General features: G+C 42.8%; 1 protein-coding gene across 2 annotated transcripts in view; it reads right to left on the minus strand.

Annotated features, from left to right (window-relative positions):
- Positions 1 to 22,276, minus strand: part of LOC137380071 (monoacylglycerol lipase abhd6-A-like) — an 86,166-nt gene extending 63,890 nt beyond the window's left edge. Inside the window, exons 1-2 of one of the 2 annotated variants that reach the window (XM_068051651.1) lie at positions 22,192 to 22,276; positions 14,625 to 14,733 (exon numbers count right to left, since the gene is read on the minus strand). The gene's annotated coding sequence lies outside the window, so the exon portion shown is untranslated. Of the gene's footprint in view, positions 1 to 14,624; positions 14,840 to 22,191 lie in introns of those variants that run through there. The other variant, XM_068051650.1, reaches the window with a different exon arrangement.
- Positions 22,277 to 26,016: the final 3,740 nt, after the last annotated feature.

Raw genomic sequence — 26,016 nt, forward strand, 5'->3', positions numbered from 1 at the left:
TATGCCTCGGCTAATAAGGGTAAGTATCCCATATGCCTTCCTAACCACCTTATCTACCTGTGCTGCTGCCTTCAGTGGTCTATGGACAGGTACACCAAGGTCCCTCTGACCCTCTGCACTTTCTAGGGTCCTACCATCCATTGTATAGTCCCTTACCTTGTTAGTCCTCCCAAAATGCATCAGCTCACACTTCTCAGGATTAAATTCCATTTGCCTGTAATCTAAGGCTTTCCTCCTCACTATTTACGACACCACCAATTTTTGTGTCATCTGCGAACTTACTGATCATACCTCCTATATTCATGTCTAAATCATTAATGTACACTACAAACAGCAAGGGTCTCAGTACCGATCCCTGCAGTACACCATTGGTCACAGGCTTCCAATCGCAAAAGCAACCCTCGACCATCACCCTGTGCCTCCTGCCACTAAGCCAATTTTGGATCCAATTTGCCAAAGTGCCCTGGATCCCATGGGTTCTTACCTTCTTGACCAATCTTCTTGACCTTACCAGAAAGCCAGGTGGTGAAGGATAGAATTGGAGCAATATTTACACACTTTTATCAGTTTTATCTACAAAGTGTCATGATCCTGTCTTTTTTTCTTTCTCCGGGAAATATGTGGTGTGTCTTTAAGACAGCAAAGGATCAGTACTGCTTTAAGAACCAGCAAACCTCAGGAGTTGGAGAAAGTGCATTTTGGTTGCCGTTGGATACAGCCATTTGGAGACTGCGATTCAAAGGGTGCATTCTCGTTACCATGGATACAGCCACTTGGACTGAACATCAAGCAATATATTTGTTACAATTCAATTTTGAACTGGCTTTTTAACTGAAGACAGTCTGTTCTAACAGAACACAGACAGACAGCTAGTCTTAGCACCTAAAAGAAGAGCTCTCAGCCACTTAAACTGAAGGAAGAGAATTTAGTATGTTTAATTATCATCTCTCAAAATTCTAAAAAAAAGTCAAGCCAAAACAAAGATCGCTGATAATTTAAACTGAAGGAAGGGAAGTTAGACTATGACAATCTTTTATCCCTCAAAAACTCTAAAGCCACACTGATTCTATTGAAATTGTTTGCAAGTTGTTAATTGTTGAAATACATCACTAGAGAAGGAAAGCATCACTTACTGCTGGAATTAGACTACGGACTATTTTACTGTTGAAGGACCTTTTTTACCTATTGGAGGCTATGAAGACTTCAAGCAACATTGGACTGTAAATTTGCAAGGACTCTAAATTCTTCTCTTTTAAATGTTGTTTATACCTTCATAGTGTTTAAGAATTCCGTTTTTTAAATTAAACAGTTAATTTGTTGATTTAAAGTTTGGTTAGCCTCATTCAGGGGTTAATGGATGGTACAATACGGCTGGGTCTTTCTTTAATTTGGAAAATTTAAAATGATATGTTAGGCGATCTGTGGAGGGACAGGATTGAATTAACAGTGCGTTTCTCCCACCACAATCAAAATCGTATACTTTGATTGGGTACTTTGACTAAAGCAGTCGGTCATAACAAACGATACACATAACAAACATACATCTCCTAACCGAGCCCCCACAGTTTCAGTTTGTTCCTATTTATAGGAACAGAAGTGAATCCCCAGGTAATGCCCGCCACTTGCATACAATTAAATACAAGTAATATACAATTACAGATTCCCTTCTCTCTCCAAATAAAATTAGAGTTTGTATGTACAATGAAAATTCAAAACAAATTAAATCAAAGACCTCCATATTTTGTAGAAGACATTACATTACAAGATACTCTTCCTCTAGGATCCCTAACAATTTCTTTGTAAATGCATTTCTTTTTCTAAAACAATCAGGCAGTTGATAGCTTGCATCCACCCATTTAATTTTAGAAATTTCCTTTCTCTTCAGCATTTGTTTCAAGCCAGCAAGGTCAATCTGTAATCTTTTCTCATTCACACTTTTCTAAGAGTGCACATTGCTTCACAAGGTGCAATTATCTACGTAACATTTAGTGGTTGTACTATCTTCAGTATAAAATTCTAACAGGACTTGACAGGGTAGATACAGAAAGGATGTTCCTGATAGTGGGGGAGTCTAGAACCAGGGGTCATAGTCTAAGGATACGGGGTAAACCTGTCATAATCTTGTACACTCCTATCAAATCTTCCCCAATTTGCTTTCCTCTGAGGAGAAGTTACTCCACCCTAACCTTGTAGCTAAAATCCCTCATCCCTGGAACCATTCTGGTAAATCTCCGCTGCACCCTCTCAAGGACCTTCACATCCTTCCTAAATTGGATGCAATACTCTAGTTGTGGTCTAACCACAGCTTTATAAAGGTTCAGTATAATCTTCCCTGCTTTTGTACTCAATACCTCTATTTATGAAACCCAAGATCCCATAGGCTTTGCAACTATTCTCTCAGTATGTCCTGTCACCTTCAAGGATCTGTGCACATGGACCCCAAGGTCTCTGTCCCTGCGCACTCTTTATAACTGTGCCATTAAGTCAATATTGCCTATCCCTATTCCTTCTGCCAAAATGCATCATCTCACATATCTCTGCATTAAATTCCATTTGCCACTTGTCTGCCCATTCTGCAAGTCTATGCCCTGTTGTAGTCAATTGGTATCATCCTCACCATTTGCCATATCTCCAAGTTTGGTATAATCGGCAAATTTTGAAATTTTACTCAGTATTCCAATATCTAAGTCATTTTTATATATCAAAAAGCAGTGACCTAGCACTGAACCTCCTGCTGTCTACAATCTTCCATTCTTAAAAAACAACCATTTACCATGGCTCGCTGTTTTTGTTCTTGAGCCAATTTTTTATCCAAGCTGACAATAACTGTCCTATTCTATGAGCCTCAATTTTGTTAACCAGCCATTTATGTGGTACTTCGTCAAACCTTTCTTAAAATATAGACAGACAACATCCATTGCATTCCCTTCTTCAACATTCTCCATTACTGCATCAAACAATTCAATTAGACTAGTCAATCATGATCTGCCTTTTGCAAATCCATGCTGGCTCTCCTTAATTAACTCAAACCTCTCCAAGTGCCTGTTGATCTATTCCCCGATTATTGTTTCTAAAACCATACCCACTACTGATGTTAAACTTACTGGCCTGTGGTTACTAGGAATGTCCTTATACCCTGTCTTGATTAAGGATGTCACATTTGCTACTTTCCAATCCTCTGGCACCACCACATATCTAGGGAAGATTGGAAGAATTTGGCAAGTCCTTCCACTACCTATACTCCCACTTTCATTAATGACCTGGGATGTAAGCCATCCAGACCATGCAAATTATCCTCACAAAGCATAGCCAACTTTTCCAGTACATCCTGCGCATCAATTTTCACCCCATCCATTACTTCTACCATCTCCGCTTCTACCAATATTTTGTCAGCATCCTCTTCCTTATTAAACACTGATACAAAGTACTTATTAAGTATTCCAGCCTTGCCCTGCACCTCTAAATATCTATATCACCCTCTTTGTCCCTTTTAGGACTCAATCCACCTCATACTACCCACCTACTATTTACACACCAGAAGATGATTTTTGGGTTCCCTTTTATGTTAACTGCCATTTTATTCACATATTCTCTCTTTGCCAGTCTTATTTACCTCTTCACTTCCCCTCTCAACTTAGTGTATGATGCATGTCGCTTGAAGAATTCACCCATAATGCATGGGGTCGAAGGGCTTCCCTCTTTTCCCTCTCCTTGTTTGACCAACAACAGATTTAATTCTTTCTTAAAGTGGATGTACTGGCTAATTCAGTAGGTGTTTGATTACTTACTTGCTACGATCATAACAAGAGCGTGGCAAATAGAATATAATGTGGAGAAATGTGAGGTTATCCACTTTGGTAGGAGGAATAGATGTGCAGAGTATTTCTTAAATGGTAAGACCTGGGTGTCCTTGTCAATCAGTCACTGAAAGCTAACATGCAGGTGCAGCAAGCAATTAAGAAGGATAATGGTATGTTAACCTTTATGCAAGAGGATTTGAGTACAAGAATTGCAAAGTCATGCTTCAATTGTATAGAACCTTGGTTAGACCGCACCTGGAGTAGTGTGTGCAGTTTTGGTCCCCTTACCTTAGGAAGGATATTATTGCCATAGAAGGAGTGCAACAAAGGTTCACCAGACTTGTTCCCGGGATGGTGGAACTGTCCTATGAAGAGAGATTGGGGAAACTGGGCCTGTATTCTCTAGAGTTTCAAAGAGTGAGTGGTGATCTCATTGAAACCTACAAAATACTTAAAGGGATAGACAGGGTAGATGCAGGTAAGATGTTTCCCCGGATTGGGGAGAGAAGCAGGGAACACAATTTCAAAATATGGGGGAAGTGAATATTTGGAATTCTCTACCCCAGAGGGCTGTGGAAGCTCAGTCATTGAGTATGTTTAAAGCAGAGATTGACAGAATTCTAAATACCAATGTCATAAGGGGATATGAGGATAGTGTGGGAAAAAGGCATTGAATTGGATGATCAGCCATGATCGTATTGAATGGCAGGGCAGGCTCGATGGGCTGAATGACCTACTCCTGCTCCAATGTTCCTATTATTTGGAAATCTACAGAATACCCCCAGTAGTGTGATCATCTCCTTTTTGCTTCTTAACTCTAACCAAATGTATTCTGTCCTTCCCCCACCTCATGAACATCCTCTCTTTCCAACACTGTAATGTCTTCCCTAATCAGTTCTGTCACCCATCTTTATTATTATTTATTCCTTCTCTCTTTTCTGAACACTTTGTATCCCTGGATATTAGGCACCCACACCTCACTACTTTTAAGCCAGGTTTCCATTATTGTCACTGCATCATATTCCCAAACAGCTATTTGTGCTTCTAGCTCACCTACCTTATTCACCACTTTGCACATTTACATACATGCATTCTAAACCTGTCTTTGTATTCCACGTAGTCCTCCTTAGCCTGCTCCTATCTAATATGGTACTACTTCCTTCTTTAATACTATCCAACACACTCACTCCTTTATGCATCTTATTCCTCTTTTCTACTTCTATTTGCTGGTGCCCATCCCCCTGCCAACTTAGTTTAAACCCTCCCCAACCACACTAGTGAACCTCCCAGTGAGGATATCGGTCCCAGTCCTGCTGAGGTGCAACCCATCCCTTTGAATAGGTGCCTCCTGTGCCAGAACTGGTCCCAATGTCCCAAGAATCTGAAACCCTCCTTCCTGCATCATGCCTCAAGCCATGCATTGATCTTATCTTCCTATTTCTACTTTCACTAGCATGTGGCACTGGGAGTAATCCAGAGAGTACTATCTTCGAGGTCCTACTTTTCAAACTTCCTCCATAGCTCCTGAAAATCCGACCATAGGACCTCAACACTTTCCCTTTCTCTGTCGTTGGTACCAACATGCACCACAAATTCTGGCTCACTCCCATCCCCCAGCAGAATATCATGCACCCTCTCCGTGATGTCTTTTACCCTGGGACTGGGGAGGCAACACAACATGCAGGAGCCGTGATAACAGCTACAGAAATGCCTATCTGTACCCCTAACTATGGAATCTCCTATAACGAAGGCATTTCTACTCGATGCTGCGCCCTCCTGTACAGTCCCTTGTCCATTGGTGCCATGGTTTGGACTGCACTCCTCAAGGTGTCGTCACTCTCAGCAGTCCTCAATGCTGAGTTCAGGTTTGAGAGTGGCACACACCCCGAAGGCTCCTGCACTTCCTGCCTCTTCCTACTCTTCCAGATTACCACCCATCTACTAGCCTGAACTCTTACTGCCTGTGGGGTGGCCACCTCCTGGAATGTACAATCCAGCAAACTCTCCGTCTCCCTGATGCTCCGCATTGATTCCAGCTGCACCTCAAGCTCAGAGCTCAAGCAGCTGGAGACACGTCCTATACATGTGGTCCCCCAAGACACATGAAATGTCCTGAAGTTCCCACATGGTGCAGGGATTGCAAGCAACGGGTGTCAGCTACCTATCCATGATCTAAAAATCTTTATTTCCTCTTTTAGAATCTAGTTACCACCTTGTATAAACTATTAATTTTAATTAATGCCTCTAGACCTGCTCTGTCTTACTACACTTATTAATTCACTTACTGTTACACTTACCCCAATTGAAATGTTATTAATTGGTCGAACTAGCTAAGCTCTCAATTTAATACAGTACTTTATAGTTTCCTGATCCTAACTTAAAACACTGCCTTAGTTTAGAGAAAAATAAAGCCTTAAAACTCACCAACCATTTGCCTTCCTGCTCTCCTTTAATGTCACTCCTTGCTTTTTTGGAAATACATCCTTCAGGTCGTGTCGCCACTGCTGGCATCTCCGCTCTGGTCATCCCTCAATTATCTGCTGTCCTGTGATGTTATTTCTTACTTTTTTTTTTGGAATACACAGTGGAAGGTACAGTGTCGCTGCTGCTGCTTCCATCAGGCCGGCTCTTCCCCCCCCCCTCTCTGATTTGGTGCTGCTGAAGAAGCAAGTTGCTGCAGTGCAACTTGTAGATAGTACACATTACAGTCACAGTATGCTGTCTGTGAAGTGGGTGAATGTTTAGGCTAGTGGATGAGTTGACAGTCAAGCAGACTGTTCAGTCCCAGAATATCACTGCAGAGGTTACCGAGCATAGCATCCTCGTCCCAACTATCTACAACTACTTCATCAATGACCTTGATCGGTATTCACTGATGATTGCAAAGGGTTCAGCTCCATTTGCAATTTCTCAATAACGAAGCAATCCATGCTTTTACACAGAACCTCTCCCACCATCAACATCTTGGCAGTCGACATTGACCAGAAACACAGCTGGACCAGCCACAGAAGAGCTGTGGCTACTACAGCAGTCAGAGGCTGTGTATTCTATGTTGCATGGCTCACCTCCTGACTTCTCAAAGCCTCTCTACCACCTACTAATTAACCAGGAGTGTGAAGGAATACCCTTCACCTGCATGGAAGGGTGCAGCTGCAACAGCGCTCAAGAGGCTCGACACCATCCAGGACAAACAGTCTGCTTGATCAGCAGCACATCCATTAGTTTAACTATCCACCCCCTCTATGACCAGCATGCTGTGGCTGCAGTATAAACAGAAAATACTCAGCATGCCAGGTAGCATCTGTGGAGAGAGAATCAGAGCTAACGTTTCAGATCTTTGAAAAGTTAACTCTGTTTCTCTCTCCACAGATGTTGCCTGGCCTGCTGAGTATTTCCAGCATTTTCTGTTTATAATTCATATTTCCCCAGTATTTTGCCTTTTGTACAGTGGCTCCAGCATGTACTATCTACAAGAGGCACTGAAGCACCTCACTAAGGCTTTTTCGGCAGCACCCGCCAAACCCATGACCTCCACCACCTAGAAGACCAAGGGCAGCAAATGATTGGGAATAAATGCCTGTTTGGGTCTGCAAATGAGACCTGACCTGAGCCCGACAGAACCCCATTCAAACCCGAGCCCGAGCCTGACCCAAGTCCTTCCATTTTTTCCTGCGCCCAACCCGATCCAACCATCAGTTAACTTACCTTCCGTTTTTCACTTTGTTCCTTACCTGCACAAGCTTAAAATAACTGTAACAAAACCACCTTGAAAGTCCGAAAAGTAAATTAACATTAAAGTCACTTACCTGAAGTGGTGATAGAACATGTCCGATCCAGCCCAACCCAACATGAGCCTAAATGCTGGACCCGGAAGTGCGACCCGACCTGAACCTGACACATGTCATGGGGTCCCGTCGGGTTCGGGTCGGATGGCAGGCCTATAATTGGGAACACCATCACCTCCAAGTCACATACCATCCTGACAGGGCCTTACTTGCCACTGGGTCAAAATCCTGGAACTCCCTTAGCCAACAGTATTGAGGCACTATCACCACACAGACAAAGGCGGGCCTCCACCACCTTCTCACGGCAATTAGGAATGGACAATAAATGCCAGCTTTGCTCACAATGCATATTTTTTAAATTCATTCATGGGATGTGGGCGTCGCTGGCAAGGCCAGCATTTATTGCCCATCCCTAATTGCCCTTGAGAAGGTGGTGGTGAGCCACCTTCTTGAACCGCTGCAGTCCATGTGGTGTAGCTAAACCCACAGTGCTGTTAGGGAGGGAGTTCCAGGATTTTGACCCAGTGACAGTGAAGGAACGGCAGTATAGTTCCAAGTCAGGAAGATCAGTGGCTTGGAGGGGAATTTGCAGGTGGTGGTGTTGCCATGCATCTGCTGCCCTTGTCCTTCTAGGTGGTAGAGGTCGTGGGTTTGGAAGGTGCTGTCTAAGGAGCCTTGGTGCGTTGCTGCAGTGCATCTTGTAGATGGTAGACACTGCTGCCACTGTGTGTCGGCGGTGGAGGGAGTGAATATTTGTGGATGGGGTTCCAATCAAGCAGGCTGCTTTGTCCTGGATGGTGCCAAGCTTCTTGAATGTTGTTGGAGCTGCACCCATCCAGGCAAGTGGAGCATATTCCATCACACTCCTGCGAACAATTTTTTTCCCTAAATACAGAAACACTAATCAGCCAGTTCAGAACTGGGAGTGGATAAAGAAAGACAGCACTGTGATCTGAGAAGTGAGGAAAGTGGAAACAGGTGCCAGCTTGAATTGAAGGTGGAGGGGGTTGGGAAAAGAGGGAGAAGTGTGCTAGTATGTACTAGATAGAAGGTGAAGCATGAACAGAGGGGGAGAGGAGGGACAGCATGATAAGAAGCAAGGAAGCAGAATGTTGACATGAACTGTAGGGCAAGAGGGAGAAGGTCCAGCACAGACTAGGGATGAAAGCGATGAACATTACTTCTGTGCACTGGGAGATGGGGAGAAGAGTTCCTCTATGTTACAATGACACAGCTGTGTAAACTACCTAAAGATCCAATTTAGAACTAGAGAGGAACTATACCTATACATAATAGTCCATCCATCTTCCTCACCGCTCAGAACACACTGGTGCTTTTCCCTATTCCCTCCCAATTCTATACTACTTGACGTTTCAAGATGTATTTTTTTGTTCATTCTTTGGGATGCGCCGCATGTCACTAGCAAAGCCAGTATTTATAGCTCATAATTTATTTACAACAAATGGGGAAAGTCATCACTAGTTTTAGTACAATCTTCACTATACGTGAAGGAATGTTGGGTATACCCAGAGCTGTCGCGGTTGTCAAAGCTATGTCGCAATAATCCTTCATAGGACAATATTAAGCACTGTTTTTAATTTGTCATATTTTCTGAAGCTCTGTCAGCTATTTTTTTTTTAAAGCTTTTACCCGTTTCCCAGGATGGCATACATAAATCACGGCCCTGGCCAAAGCCACAATGATAATCTGTTGCTAAAACAGATAAGCAAAGGAAATTATTCTATGTAGTGAATAGAAAATAGTTGACCTTGCAGTAAGCTTAATCTGGGACTGGAGGTACAATGCATACAACAAAACTAAAAGACATTACTACCTTTAAGTGTGAACTGCAGACACTTCCATTTGACTTGGTTAAAGGACTTCTCAACATTTCAGTCATAAAACAGTTTCAGCAATCTAAATCATCCAAAGGCAATCATTTCAGAACCATTAATGAAAGAAATGATGGTTCAAGCAAGATATTCACACGATACAACTTAGTCAGAATTAAACTAATCCAAACTACTTAAATTTTAATATGTTAAAATTGCACATGTTTACTTTTGAATATTGCAATATCCTAGCTTTAGAGTGATAACTAAGTATGTTTGAATGGCCCCATAACCTTGACTGTTGTGATACATGAAAACTTTAACCGTGCCTTTGTTTTGCTATTTTGGACAGCTATCAATAATATAGTCAGATCTTGGTCTAAGTAACTTCTGTTTTCCAGATAACAAGATGTAATTGTATTTTATTGCTGGAGGGAATGGCTGATATGTTGTGGTTGAGTCAGTGAATTGAACAGATGGAAGACCATGAGTTATGTTAGTGAGCTTTGCATTAAATTCATGCAGTGTTTAAAAATTATTATACTAATTATTATACTACAGATACTTTGTTAACATCGAACGTCCCCAACAACAAATACTTTTTGCTGTATAGGCATACTTCTGCATAATCCATTCATCAACAGTATATTATCGAATTGACTGATCCAATTACACAATATCAGATTAAGAGTGAATTTGAATATAGTAAAACTGCATTAATACAGAAATAAATTCCAGTCAAGGCCAGTTTCAGTTGCCTTGTAACTGAATGGAACAACATTCTTGATCTAATGAAACTAGTGAAAATCAAAATATTCATTGTTTGTTGCTTTGTTCTTAAAATGAAGTGAAATTTGCTTCAAAGACAAATGATAGAAACAAGTATATTATATTTACTAAATTGCTTACCACACTTTCTGAAATGAAGGGTTATTTTGGAATGTATTTCAGGTTTTTTTAGTATGGTGCATTGGATAAGATCCAATCTACACCTTCTCCTTTGTTATCTCTTGCCCCACCCCCACCTCACTTGCTTATAACCTGTGACATTTTTAATATTTGTCAGTTCCGAAGAAGGGTCACTGACCCGAAACGTTAACTCTGCTTCTCTTTCCACAGATGCTGCCAGACCTGCTGAGTGGCTCCAGCATTTCTTGTTTTTATTTCTAAAACTTCTTATTGAGTTACTTTAATGATAGAGTTTGTTCTATTATCACCTAAATGTTAAAAGTTAAAGACAGAAAAAGAACAGCACATAACTAAACACATATACCCAAAACTCCCAGATTGTTATATCTTAGCACAGTCAAACTGAGTTCAGTGTGCAACATAACAAGAGGTTGCCCATATTCACTGAAACCAGCAGAACAACAACTTGTATTCATAGAGTGGTAAAACATCCAAAGGCGCTGCACAAAAGTGTTATCAAATAAAATCTGATACTGAACCACATAAAAAGATATTACGGCAGACTTGGTAGGTTTTAAGAGCATTTTAAAGGAGGAAGGAGAGGTAGATGAACAAAAATGTTTAGGGAGGGAATTTCAGAGAGGGCCTCAGCAACTGGATGGCACGACTGCCAGTGGTGGAGCAATTAAAATCGGAGATCCGCAAGAGGCCAGAATTGGAGGAGTGCAGATATCTCCGAGGGTCGTAGGGCAGGAGGAAGTTATAGAGACAGGTCATGGAGGGATTTGAAAACAAGGATGAGAATTTTTAAATTGAGGCATTGCTCAAGCGGGAGCCAATGTAGGCCAGCGAGCACAGGAGTTATAGGTGAACAGGACTTGGTGTGAGTTAGGATACAGGCAGCAGAGTTTTGGATGAGATGAAGTTTATGTAAGGTAGAAGATGGGAGCTCAGCCAGGAGTGCATTGGACTGGTCACGTCTAAAGGTAACAAAGAAATGGATGAAGGTTTCAGGAGCTGATAAGCTGAGGTAGGGGTGGAGTCAGGCGATGCTGCGGAGTTGGAAGTAGATGGTCTTAGTAGTGGCACAGATAAGTGATCGAAAGTTCATCTCGGGGTCCAAATACGACCCCAATTTGCAAACAATCATGTTCAGCCTGAGACAGTTGCATGGAGAGGGATGAAGTTGGTGGCTAGGGAAAGGAGATTGTGGTGGGGAGCGAAGACAATGGCATTGGTCTTTCCAATGTTTAGTTGGAACACATTTCTGCTCAGCCAGTAGTGGATTCTGGACAAGTAATCTGACAATGTAGAGACGGTCAAGAGGTTGAGAGAGGGGTGGTAAGATAGAGTTGGGTATCATCCGTATACATATATAACCTGACATGTTTTCAGGTGATGTCGCAGAAGGTCAGCACGTAGATGAGAAATATGAGGGGGCCAAGGATAGATTCTTAGGGGACGCCAGAGGTAACGGTGCAGAAATGGCAAGAGTTCCATTGCAGGTGATTCTTGGCAACAATTGGATATTTACAAATAGTGTCAGGTGAATGCAGTCCCATCCAACTGGATGATGGAGGAGTTACATTGGAGGAGAATGGTGTGGTCAACCATGTCAAAGGCTGCACACAAGTTGAGATGGATGAGGAAGGATAGTTTATCTTTGTCACAGAACCATTAGATATCATTTGTGGCTTTGAACAGACATTCTAGAGGGAGATGCAGAGATGGGCAGTGATAGCTGATCCAGTGGCAGAGTCCATTGGGAGAAATGAATGGGACAAGAAGGAGATAGGAAGATTAGCCCGCACCTGGCGGGAAGGTCGGTGAGAGTATAGATGGGCAATTGAGGTTGATGCTCGTAAGGAGGCAGGGAGGAAAAATGTAATCTTATCTATGGGCGAGTCAAGCCTGAAAGGGTGGTATAGTATAAGGACATGTAAGGGTGAATGCTAGAGACAGTGAGACCAGCCCCTCCCACTGTAGTGATGAGTTGACAGTCACATGGTATTGGGCTTTGGAAGAAGTGAGTAGCAACATGAAGGATGCTCGCTAAGGAGGCTTGAGAAGAGGGTAAATAGTGATGTGTAAATAATAAGTTATTAGTTCACCTAATCTAGACTCTGAGATTTATCTATAACTCCCTAACTACGCTATTACGGCAACAGCACACAACAGGTGGCAGGGGAGTAAGAAAGTCAAGGAGTACTGAAGAATTGGGGTAGGGATTTGGGCGGGCAGAGTACCCAAAAGAGAGAAATGAAAGAAGACAAGAACTTACGAACATAAGAAATAGGAGCAAGAGTACACCAGATGGCCCTTGGAGCTTGCTCTGCCACTCAATACAATCGTGGCTGATCTTCAACCTCAACTTCACTTTCCCACCTGCTCCCCATATCCCTTGATTCCCTGAGTAATCAAAAATCGATCTATTCCAGCTTCAAATAGACTCAATGATGGAGCATCCACAACCCTCTGTGGTGGAGAATTCCATAGATTCACAACCCTCTGAGTAAAGAAATTTCTCCTTATCTCAGTCCTAAATAAATCAACCCCTTACCCTGAGGCTGTGCCCTGTGTTCTAAATTCCCCAGCCAGGGGAAATAACTTCTCAGTGTCCACCCTAAGCCTGTTCAGAATCTTGTATGTTTCAATGAGATCACCACTCATTCTTCTAAACTCCAGAGACCATAGGCCTAATGTACTCAGTCTCTCATCATGGAACAACCCTCTTAAACCCAGGAACCAATCTAGTGATGGAGACGAAAACTGCACACAGTACTCCAGGTGTGTTTCACCAAAGCCCTACACAGTTTCAGCAAGACTTCCTTATTCTTGTACTCCAATCCCCCTGCAATAAAGGCATGTTAACTTTCTGGGCTTCTTACCATAAAACCATAGAAAAGTTACGGTACAGAAGGAGGCCATTCAGCCCATCATATCTGCGCCAGGTTGTACAATCACACCCAAGTCTCTCTCAATATCAACATTTAACAGCTTGATGTCTTTTTAGAAATATTTTGCTTTTCTATGCTTATTGCCAAAGTGAATAACCTCACACTTCCCTACATTATACTCCAGCTGCCACCTTGTTGTCCACTCATTTAACCTGCTTATATCTCTTTGGACTTTGTGTCCTCTCACAGCTTACATTCCCACCTAGCTTTGTCCAATCAGCAAACTTGGATACATTACTCTTGGTTGCTTAATCTAAATCGTTAATCTAGATTGTAAATAGCTGAGGTCCTAGCACTGATCCTTGGGGCACTCCACTAGTCACAGCCTGCCAACATGAAAATGCCCCATTTATTCCTACTTTCTGCTTCTGTCTGTTAACCAATCTTCTATCCATACTAATATATTGTTCCTAACTCCATGAGCCCTTATTTTCTGTAATAACCATTTGTGTGGCACCTCATCAAATGCCTTTTCAAAATCGAAGTATGTTATATCCACTGGTTCCCCTTTATCTACGCTAACAGTTACGTCCTCAAAAAGATGAAAGGAGGGAGGAGTAAAGAATAAAGAAATAAAAAAAGGGATGAAAAAAAGTGGAAATCGAAGTGATAGGTTTCAGGTCAGAGCGACAGCCAAACCGTGCAAACAAATGGATACAGGAAAAACAGGTCTCACCAGTAGCTACAGCATAACTGCAGACTAGTTACAAATTCTCATAAAGACTATAACACTCTGAATTCCTTGAATGCAATGCTTGTAGGCCAATGTTGCTAAGATGCAGACATGCATCTAATAGAAATGACTGCAACGTCATTGATGCATTTGTAAGGTACAGGAATGGGACTTGGTCACAATTTGAACATCAGGATACAAACAGTGACTCCTTAAATTAGGAGTACTCGTGATGCTGAGCAATCTCCTTTTCCGATTTTGCAGTTTGTTGCATTGTATTGACAACCTTGTCCCTCTTTAATAATTCGACAATGCTGCACAAACTGTGTCACCGACCGAAAACAGGTGCTGGCTGCCGACATTCAAATAATACAAACGTCTCCAATCAGCAAACTGACACAACAATGTCAACACATGGAAACAAACACGTTTGGAGCAGGAGTCTTCATGTTTATACAACCACAGTGAAATTGGGACACAGCAAAACCGGCTTGTCGCACCTTGTCTTTAGAGATTCCAATGATATGATTGTCTCTGGAAGGATTTAATCCTCTACTGTTAAAAATGGGCGATGGAGTTAAAAATGCAAAGGCATTAATCACTGTGCAGTCAGTTATGTAAAAGTACTAATCATTGTGTGATGTAGTCAGTAATGTAAAGGCACTAACCGCTTTCTGTCAGATCACTGCAGCGGAACCGGCTCCAGAGTCCAAACCTCCCCGACTTGATAATGTATTGCAACAATTTGAAAACACTTCCGGGGCAGATTAATGTTGTCTGTGGATTAAATGTTACATTACGGTCAGTGGTTTCACCTCCCAGCGCTGGCCGGCTGCTCCTTGCTTCATCCCCCCACACACAAGGTCTCTGCGTCCGCTCCTGGCTCCCCCACCCCCCCAGCGCTGACAGTCAAAAGCTAAATACTGCGGATGCTGGAAATCTGAAACAGAAACAGTAAATGTTGTAAATACTCAGCAGGTCAGATAGCCTCTGTGGAGACAGAAACAAAGTTAACGTTTTATATCTGTGTGACCTTTCATCAGAACTGGCAAAGGTTAGAAATGGTTTGAAGAAAGTGAAGGGGTGGGGCGGGGGGATGAAGATAGGGTGGAGGGCAGGAGAGATTAAATGACAGAAGGGTCACTGACCCGAAACGTTAACTTTGCTTCTCTTTCCACAGATGCTGCCAGACCTGCTGAGTGGTTCCGGCATTTCTTGTTTTTATTTCAGATTTCCAGCATCCGCAGTATTTTGCTTTTATTTAAATGACAAAAGGTTACATGGTACAAAGCCAAGTGACAAAACAGAAGATGTGCCTGGATGAGGTGTAAATGACCGAATAACAGCCATCCAAACACAAAGGGGGGAATTTTATGCTCCCTCCCCCGGCTGGTTTGGAGACGGGGAAAGCATAAAATCGGGTGGGATGATGGCAGTGACAGTATTTGGCACCATCCCGCCTCCACCAAAATTTAGTCTGGTGCAGGAAGGCCTGTGAACAGCTTTCCCGCCCCGCTGCCAATTGAGGCCCTTAACTGGGCAAATAACCCCCCATTAAGGGCCTCTTACCACCGCAGCTGCAATTTGCTATGTGGCAGACAGCCCTGTCACTGCATGGGAAGCACAATGTGGAAAACTGTGCAGGTTGCTTCCCGGCTCTGCAGGGGCGGGGGTTGTCCCTCGTTAAAAGGTACTGTTACAACCAGGTGAGAAAAGTGTCTAAGGGTCTGTTACTGTCTTCATCTGGTCTTATTGTAACAGGGTTTAATGTGTAAACAAGTTGTGTTTTGAGCTACCCCTTTGTGAATCCTTGTTCACAGCTTTCCAATTTTAAGGCAAACAAATGAGCACACCAGGTTGTCTTTAGGTTTAAAGAAGAAAAGTGATATTTATTAAACCTTGAACTTAAACTCTAGTACAGTTAACACCTATGGATACATGACGCACCCACGCTAGCATGCACACGTGATACACACATGCAAATAGGGACAGAAAAGAGCAGAAGAAAAATAAAATGAAGAGGTTTGAGGCAGTCTCTATCATGGGGTTTCTTGTTACTGTTTCTGTGTTTCCAGCTCGCTGTAGAGTCCTTGATTGTAGACAGCTCTTACTTTTCATTGGGGCCCAGTATTCTTCTTAAACCTTGTTCACTGTAGGAGACTTTTCTCCCTTGGTTTTCATATGTCTTCAATGGTTTCCGAAGCTGGTGAGAGTGAGATGAGAGCAGACAGCAGAGAGGTGTTCTCAGTTCAGGAGCTAACAGCCTTCTGATTTCAAATTCCCTGTTGGAAGCTCAAATTCAAAAAACTCCAACAGTCAGTCAGGTGACTAAACTGGCCTGACCACATCTGTGCATTCAGCCATTTTAGTAGTTAATCTGGAATGCTTTGTCTGGTAATCAAAAGTCCATTGTGGATTAAATTGGAGCATGGAATAGCTCCTTTGTCTTTGAAGTACTTGTCCATTGATATGCTAATGTCTCTCCACAGCAAAAGTCTCCAATTGTTTTTTAAAGCAAGTTCTTTCTTCACCATCAGCTGTTTAAAATCAATGTTCACGTGGCAAAGTTAATTTTGCTCATTCTTGGCAGGTGGGGGCTTGCCCGACGGTACTTAGTGTCAAACAGTTGCGATGGAGACTAATTATTGAAAGCACTAATATGGAAGGTTGCATCGTCTGAACAGATCCATTGTATTTGTTCAGACAATGCAACCTTCCATACTAGTGCTTCCGATATGTTTTCCTTTTTCCTCAACTGAGGATTCCCCCCGCCCCCCCACTGTAGTTGACAAGTCCCTTGACTGTGTCCAATCTATTTTACGCACTTCTTCTCTTGCAGAACCATGATAGGGTTCCCCTTGTCCTCACCAGCTACCATTTAACAGATCATCCTTTGCCATTTCTGCCACCTCCAGTGTGATGCACCACCAAACACATCTTCCCTTCCCCTTCCCTTCAGCATTCTGAAGGGACTGTTCCCTCCATGACACCCTGGCCCACGCCTCAATCACGCCCAACACCTCCCCGCCTTTCCTATGACACCTTTCCATGCAAGCGCAGGAGATGCATCATCTGCCCTTTTAGCTCCTCCTATACCAACATCCAGGGTAAAGCCTGGCTACCCGTCCCGAACCTGACTAGACCTGACTACATGTGTCAGGTTCAGGTTGGGTCGGGTCGAAATTCTGAGTCCAGCATTCGAGCTCAGGTCAGGTCAGGCAGGACACTGCTGCTTCCGGGAAGTCATGGGATCAGGCTAACCCATGATTCCCCACAACTCCAGCTGCAGGAATAGCCTGCAGCCGGAACGGATGAAGGGGATTCGTGTTGGGTCGGGTCGGGTCAGGCATGAGAAAATATTAAAGGGCTCAGGCTTGGGTTCGGGTTGGCTGTGGTCATGTCGGGCCTGGGTCAGGCCCGGGTCGGGTTTTAATTTTATACATGAGCCACCTTTAGTCCAGGGCCCCAAACACTCCTTCCAAATGAAACAGTGGTTTACTTGTTCTTTCAGTTTTGTATACTGTATTTACTGCACACAATGTGAACTCCTCTACATTGGGGAGATTAAACACAATCTGGATGACCGCTTTGTGGAACACCTCTTCAGTTCACAAGCGCAACCCCAAGCTTCCTGTTGCTTGTCATTTTAATTCTCCACCTTGCTCCCACTCTGACCTCTCTGTCCTTGGCCTGCTATAGTGTTCCAATGAAGTTCAATGCAAGCTCGAGGAACAGCACCTCATCTTTCAACTGTGCATTTTACAGCCTTCGGGACTCAACATAGAGTTCAATAACCTCTGCCCCGTTTTATTTTTTGTTAATTCATGCTTCTTTTTGCTGGTTTGCTCCCCCACCCTCACCTTAGTTCCTTCTTTGTGTTTGGAACATAGGAAATAGGAGCAGGAGTAGGCCATTCAGCCCCTTGAGCCTGCTCTGCCATTCAACTAGATCATGGCTGATCTTCTACCTCCGCACCATTTTCCCGCACTATCCCCATATCCCTTAATATTTTTAATATCTAGAAATCTATCGATCTCTGTGGTGAATATACTTAATGTCTGAGCCTCCACAGCTCTGGATGGCTGCTATTCGGCCATTTACACCTCGTCCACACATATCTTTTGTTTCTTCACTTGACTTTGTACCATGAAACCTTTTGTCATTTAATCTCTCTTGCCCTCCACCCTCACACCTTCCCTTTTGTTTTTCTTCCCCTTTCACCCTTTCATTTGCTTAAAACCTATCACATTTCTGACTTTTGCCAGTTCTGATGAAAGGTCACAACCTGAAACATTCACTCTGTTTCTCTCTCCACAGAGGCTGCCTGACCTGCTGAGTATTTCCAGCATTTTCTGTTTTTGTTAGCTCTGACACTCAGGTGTGTGCTTCAATCAGTCCTGGTGGTTCCAAATTCCTGATTTAATCTTTATTCCAATACTGATTCCCTAGTTAGAGCCGTTAATCAACCTAGGCATAGGAGTGACATTTATCATCGGTTAGAGTGACACACATTGCAAACCCATTAAAACTATGTTTATTTTTAATCTGACATACATCCAAGTATGTCACATCTTTAACCAAACTGAGCAAGTTATTCTTAACAAGTGACAGTCTTCAGTTTGACAAAGTATTTTTTCTTATGTAATCCTTATTTGGAAACTGTCATTATTATGGCAGGATCTTCCCTGCTTTCACTCCAGTCCACTATACTTAATACCTGGTTGCTGGGTGCCAGGCAGCAGTAAACCAGTCCAAGGTCCCCATGAAGTGGCCACTGCTTTTAACAGTAATGGTTTCTGTAAGACCAGTGGTTTAACAATGGTCCAGATTCTGCAGCCAATGGCAAAGGGACAACGGTTACCATAGATCTAAAAAAAGCTGCCCACAAAGACAGTGGGCTCCAGAGGATTTGTGGCATCCAGTAGTGATGTCACCAATCAAACTGAGCAACCAATCAGATTGAAGAATTCTCACAGACAGCAAACCAGGAAGTAAACAGCCAGGATTATAATTCACGTCTTAATCATTTTACAGAGACCCGAAATAATGATTGGAACGTAAACATGAGATTAAGGTAGAAGCTGAAATATCATAAACAAACTTGAAAAAATAAAAATTAATTTTCATTATTTTAAAAATCATGGAATTTTTATCATGGAATGGAGAGAATGACAGTCCGTGCTTAAAAAATACTTTTCCAGGGCCAGAAAGATTGTTCAGCAGTAATTATGACTTAGTATTCCATTGAAAACTCAGTTATACCTCATTCAACAAGGCTTAACATTTTCAATGTTTTTTACAGCAAGAATAGTGGGTAAAAAGTTAAAGTTCACATCAAATCGTTGATTTCTATGCTGATTACATCTGCAAAAACTGCAACAGTGCACCTTGTGGAGCACCCTGTGATATCGCTGACAGCAGTTTCCAGATTTCCACATTTAACTGCACATAAGCAGATGCCGGAAGTTGCTGTCAGTCTTATACAGTAATGACAATGAGCACCGACAGTTTTGCTATCACTACAACTGCAAATTCTGGGCCAATGAATTTGCAATGTTGAATTCTTATTTAAGGAAATGTCACCTTATGTTGCATAGGAACAGGAGTAGGCCATTCAGCTCCTCAAGCCGTCATTCAGTTGAATCATGGCTGCAATTTTAAAGCATTAATTTCATGGGATTTTGTGTCGCTGGCAAGGGCTGCATTTGTTACTCATTACTAATTGTCCTTGAGGTGGTGAGCTGCCTTCTTGACCCACTGCAGTCCATCTGGTGCGGGTAGATCCACAGTGCTGTTAGGGAGGGAGTTCCAGGATTTTGACCCAACGACAGTGAAGGAACAGCAAAATGGTTCCAAGTCAGGATGGTGTGGCCTGGAGCGGAACTTGCAGATGGTGGTGTTCCCACGCATCAGCTGACCTTGTCCTTCTAGTTGAATGAGATTGAGGGTTTGGAAGGTGCTGTCGAAGGAGTCGTGGTGAGTTGCTGCAGTGCATCTTGTATATGGTACATGTGACTGTCACTGTGTGTTGGTGGTGGAGGGACTGAATGTTTAAGGTGGTGGATGGGGTGCCGATTAAGCAGGCTGCTTTGTTCTGGATGGTGTAACACATCCTGTGAATTAACAAAAATGAATATTTTGTTTTTCAAGTGGTGATTCACTCTCACAAGTGAACTGGTTTCAGGAACAGCATTGTCAGGCAAGCCCCCCCCCCCCTCCCACCACCCCACCTGCCAAGAATGAGGAAAATTAATTTCACCACTTGAACATTGATTTTAAACAGCTGATGGTGAAGAACTTGCTTTAAAAACAATTGGAGACTTTTGCTGGAGAGAGACATTAGCATATCAACGGACAAGTACTTCAAAGGACAAAGGAGCCATTCCCTGTTCCAATTTAATCCACAATGGACTTTTGATTACCAGACGTTGAAGCATTCCAGGTTAACTACTAAGATGGCTGAATACGCAAACATAGTCGGGCCAGTTTAGTCATATGACTGATTGTTGGAGTTTTTTGAATTTGAACTTCCAACAGAATTTGAACTCAGAAGGCTGTTAGCTCCTGGACTGGGAACACCTCTCTGCTGTCTGCTCTCATCTCACTCTCACCAGCTTCAGAAACCATTGAAGACATATAAACTCCAAGAGAGAAAAGTCTCCTACAGTGAACAAGGTTTAAGAAGAATACTGAGCCCCAATGAAAAGTAAGAGCTGTCTACAATCAAGGACTCTACGGCGAGCTGGAAACACAGAAACAGTAACAAGAAACCCCCTTATAGAGTCTGCCTCAAACCTCTTCATTTTATTTTTCTTCTGCTCTTTTCTGTCCCTATTTGCATGTGTGTATCACGTGTTCATGCTAGCGTGGGCACGTCGTTTATCCGTAGGCGTTAATTGTATTAGAGTTTAAGGTTTAATAAATGTCACTTTTCTTCTTTAAACCTAAAGAAAACCTGGTGTGCTCATTTGTTTGCCTTATAACTGGAAAGCGGTGAACAAGGATTCACAAAAGTGGGATCTCAAAACACAGTGTGTTTAAAATTAAACCCTGTTGGAATAAGACCCGGTGAAGACTGTAACAGACCCTGAGACACTTTTCTCACCTGGTCTTGACAGCATGACGTGCCTGCATTGAAGGATGCAGCTCTCCAAGTTCAGCTCAGCTGGACAAAGATTCTATATCCCAGGAGATATCAATGAAAAGGCTAATCATTGAGGAGCAGCAGAGAATGTGTGATATACTAATAGGCCTTCCAAGCACACCGATCGCGATTGCAGTGAGAACGGTGCAGTCCTCCTCAAATACAAGTGGGATAATATCGCAGGGCTTTGCGTCAATGTCTTCTTGCATGGCTAGAGTGGCCAACTCTCTGACAAACAAATGAGTCCGCACCTTGACCTCGGCCAAGCACACTTTGATGGCGATATGTCTGGCGCCTTAAATAGAATGACAGATACCTTAGCCTTGGCCTTAAATGGCTGCACTGATTGGCACCAAAGTGCTCGCTAGCAGAGTAGCAGTGAAGTGCAGCTGGATCATGAGAGGGATAATGGTGAAAGGAACATAGAAGTGGGGACTCCACTCAAAGTACTTGCACGTGTTACGCCTTGCCCACTGCACCCACCACCCCCCCAGCTCAAGTCAGTACCTCACATGCTGCCTCATATCCCAATGGCTGAGTCAGTCATCACAGGTAAAGTTCACACAGCAGCTGGCCCTGTCAAACAACCTATCAGGTACCTGTTTTATGCATTTGTGGGCTGCCGACTGCGAGGTCCTGGATATGTCTCCGGCAGAGCCTTGGAAGCATACCAGGGGCAAAAAATTTGAGGTTGGTAGTCAGTTTGGCAGCCACTGGTAACAAGTGACCAACAGATTCAGCTGGGAGCAGATCTTCTTCTAGGAGACTGCAGATGTCTGCCATTACCTGGCATAACAACCTGAACCTCTTGAAACACTGCTGTTCTGACACGTCGAGGAAAAACACCCTCTGCCTCTACCTGCTGTGTTGCGGGTAGTGCCTCCTGCAAGTTGCACTCCTCTGCTGTCCTCCTCTTTGCTGTCCAGCTGCACATCTCTCAGTAGCAGGCTGCTACTGCTGGTGGTCCCCCTCTCTGATACCCAGATGCAGGTCTTTAAACAGCAGGCTGAAAGCAACTGTGAGTACTGAATATTTAGTGCTGTATTTCCATGAGTTCTAATGAGCTCTCTCAATTGCCATCGTGGTCTCACCTTGCTTTCAATGACCAGTTTCAGGAAATCTGGATCAGCCACAACCCAAGGCACCCTCAAAGCCACCACAGTGGTGTTTGAAGAGCAAGATGAAAAAGATCTAATGGTTACATCATCATCCCTGAAAGATCAGAACAATAATGAACTTTAGGACAAATCGCAGGAACCCCTTGCAGGGTTAGTGTACCAAAAAAGGCACTCTGTTAGCCTACCTTAAACAAAGAAAAAGACTTCTCAGGTATAATATTTCTTGAATAGGTTTTTCCTTTATATTACACATTGCCCTGTAATTTTTCTATAATTACTTAATGTTTTCCCTATATATTTTCTAGAATGCACACAAATTAGAAACATAAAGAAAATTGCAAAAACAATTATTATAATTTGATATCTTACATTATACTACTTCTAAGCTACTGCCTTTCTGGCTCATGGACTCGCTCCCCTTCTGCTAAGTAAATTGCTACGTAAAATAAATGATTTTTTGGAAAAATTTATATTTACCAATAATGTTTGCCAGCTTTGTATAACTGTAATCTCCCATTGATTTTGTTTTTTTTTACAAACCTGTTACATTTAATTGTTCTGTCAAAAATATGTTCTTTCTGGAATTCTGGAAGAGGCCAGTAGTTATAGATGTATAGATAAAACATTTTTCACTACTTCTGGTAATGAACCCACAACCTATTAAATAAGTGAATAATATAAAGATTTAGAGCTGCAGGTGTTTTCCCTGGGGATTGATCATTAATCAATTCTTGAATTTAGTAAATTTGTTAAACATTGAACACACAAACTGAAAATGATTCATGCCTATTGCAACAGAAGTACATCATTATACAACGGACATCTAGACAGTAACAGAATCATAAGGCTAGATTTTGTGTTGGAGTCAGGGCTTCCGGCACTGGGCCGAAAAGGTGGGGAGATTCCTGCCTCAGTCCTTTCATGCACCCTTCCCCCGGAGCGATTCTCCAGTGTTTTAACTTCTACGTTTCATGAGCCGGGCTGGCCGATCAGAGGGCTGGCAGTTCAGCAGTATCAGCAGCGCCACCGGGAGCGGTGGCCACTGCTGATACTACAGGGACCTCAGACCCAGGGCCAGTGCTGGAACCTTTGGTAAGTGAGGCAGGTTTGCCGGGGTCTATCTAGAAGGCCCCAGCGACGGGAACTGGGGGGTGGTTGTGCAGTCCAGGGGGAGGGGGGTTGTGGGGCTAAAGTGCTTCCCGGTGGGGGTCCTCCATGGGCCACAAATTGCCCACAAAGGAGGGACCCCCCCCAAAAAGCCCACAGTGTGGGCGCCTCGTGTTACAAGGCATTCTCCGAGTGGCAGGGGCAACCCCCGTGCTGGTAAGATCCCAGCGACGGTGGGATTTAGGCCCTTAATTGGCAGTTAATAAACTACTTAAAGGCCTCAATTGGCCTCTTTGTAGGAAGGCCCTGGGAAGATCACTTGGCGATGGGCCCTCCGCTCCCCGCACCCTGCTACCTATTGCAATACTCCATGCCCCCTGCCTCAAGGGGGCAGAAAAAAATTGCAGTAATAGAGTCTTGAATGGTTACAGCACTGAATGAGCCATTCGGCCTGTCAAGCCTGTGCCATCTCTCTGCGAGAGCAATTTAGCTCGTCCCACTCCCCAACCCTTTCCCAGAATCCCTGAAATCTTTTTTCCCTTCAGGTACTTATCCAATTCACCTTTGAAGGCCTCAATTGAATCTACCTCCACCACACTCTCAGGCAGTGGATTCCAGATTTTAACCACTCGCTGCATAAAATTTTTTCCTCATGTTGCTTTTGGTTCTTTTGCCAATCATTTTAGTCTGTTTCCCCTAGTTCTCAATCTTTTGTCAATGGGAACAGTTTCTCTCTATCAACTCTGTCTTGATCCCTCATGATTTTGACACCTGTATCAAATCTCCTCTCAACCTTCTGTTCTCTAAGGAGAACAACCCCAGCTTCTCCAATCTATCCACATAACTGAAGTCTCTCATTCCCGGAACTATTCTCGTAAATCTTTTCTCCACCTTCTCTAAAGCCTTCACATCTTTCCTAAAGTGTGGCGCGCAGAATTGGACACAATATTCCAGTAGAGGCTTAACCAATGTTTTATAAAGGTTCATCTTAACCTCCTTGTTTTTGTACTCTATGCCTCTATTTATAAAGCTCAGGATCGTCAATTCCTTTTCAACCACTTTCTCAACCTGCTGTGCCACCTTCAGTGATTTGTACACATATACCCACAGGTCTCTCTGCTTCTGCACCCCCTTTAGAATTGTGCCCTTTATTTTATGTTGCCTCTCCTCTTCTTCCTACCAAAATATATCACTTAACACTTCTCTGCATTAAATTGCATCTGCCACGTTTCCATCCATTCCAACAGCCTATGTCCTCTTGACACCTATCACTATCAGATAACATGGAGGGTGGAATACATATAAAAATGTTATAAATTTTGTCAAAGAATCATTAGTGCTTTTAACAGCAAAGTGCAAGGCTTGCTAATTAATATAATCAAATTGTACCCTATAATTCTTCTTTTCACTCTATTAGACTTTAACTCTTAAAGTTTTCCGGTGACATGAGAAGATGAGAGAGACGTGGGCAGTGAGATTGTTGTCATACCCTGTTAAAGAATGAATAGAAAGACTTGTGCTTTATATAGCACCTTTCATAATCTCAAGACATCCAAAAGTACTTCACAGACAATGGATTATTTTGAAGTGTGGTCATTTTTGATGTAGTGGGAAATACAGCAGGGAAATATAGTAGGCAATTTGCATACTGCAAAGTCCCACAAGTGACAATGAGATAAATGATCAGATAATTTCAATTTTGGTTGTGAGATAAATCTTTAAAAAAGAAAGACTTGCATTTATATAGCACCTTTCACAACCTCAGGACATTCCAAAGTGATTTACAGTCAATGAAATACTTTTGAAATGTACCCATTTTTGTAAAAAAAACACTGCAGCCAATTTGCACACAACAAGGTCTGTCAAACAGTAACACGATAATGACCAAATATTGACCACAACACCAGGGATAACTCCCCTACTCGTCTACGAAATGCTGCCATTTTCATTCACCTGAGAGAGCAGATAAGGGCCTTGGTTTAACATCTCATCTGAAAGACAGCACCTCCAACAGTGCAGCACTCCTTTAGTACTGCACTGGAATGTCAGCCTCAGTTTTTGTGCTTAAGTCCCTGAAGTGAACCTTGAATCTACTTCTGACTCAGAGGCGAGAGTGCCGCCAACTGAGCTACAGCTGACATACTTGACCAGGGCATTAGGACTGGGAGAACTCCCCTGCAGTTCTTTGAATATTTTCATAGGATAGTTTATGGGCACCCAAATAGTTTAATGCCTTAACTGAAAGACATCATCTCCAACAATACAGCACTTCCTCAGTACTGCACTGTTAGCTTAGATTATGTGCTTAAACCCCTAGGATAGAGTTTGAATCTACAAACTTCTGTCACAAAAGTCAGTGCCAAGTTGATACTTATTATGAGTCCTCAGATCATTCAATTTCTGCTGTCTCTGTTGGGAGCCAGACTATCTAAGCAAGTAGCATGATCAGAGTAAACAATTCCTGTATTTTTATTATTGCCAAGGCAATGCTAATGTCTGCGTGATTATATGATAAACAACATTGTACTAAGCAGAGGCAACTGGAGAACAATACTGCTACATTGGAGCTAAAGCAAAGATGACAGATGCAATAGAACAGGAAACTGTGACATATGAACACTGGCAATAACTTAATCTTGGAATTCAGCTCACAAACAAGTCACCAGAACTTTGCGACTTCATCCCAACCCC

The sequence above is a fragment of the Heterodontus francisci genome, chromosome 19 (assembly GCF_036365525.1).
Source record: "Heterodontus francisci isolate sHetFra1 chromosome 19, sHetFra1.hap1, whole genome shotgun sequence".
Classification (NCBI taxonomy): domain Eukaryota; kingdom Metazoa; phylum Chordata; class Chondrichthyes; order Heterodontiformes; family Heterodontidae; genus Heterodontus; species Heterodontus francisci.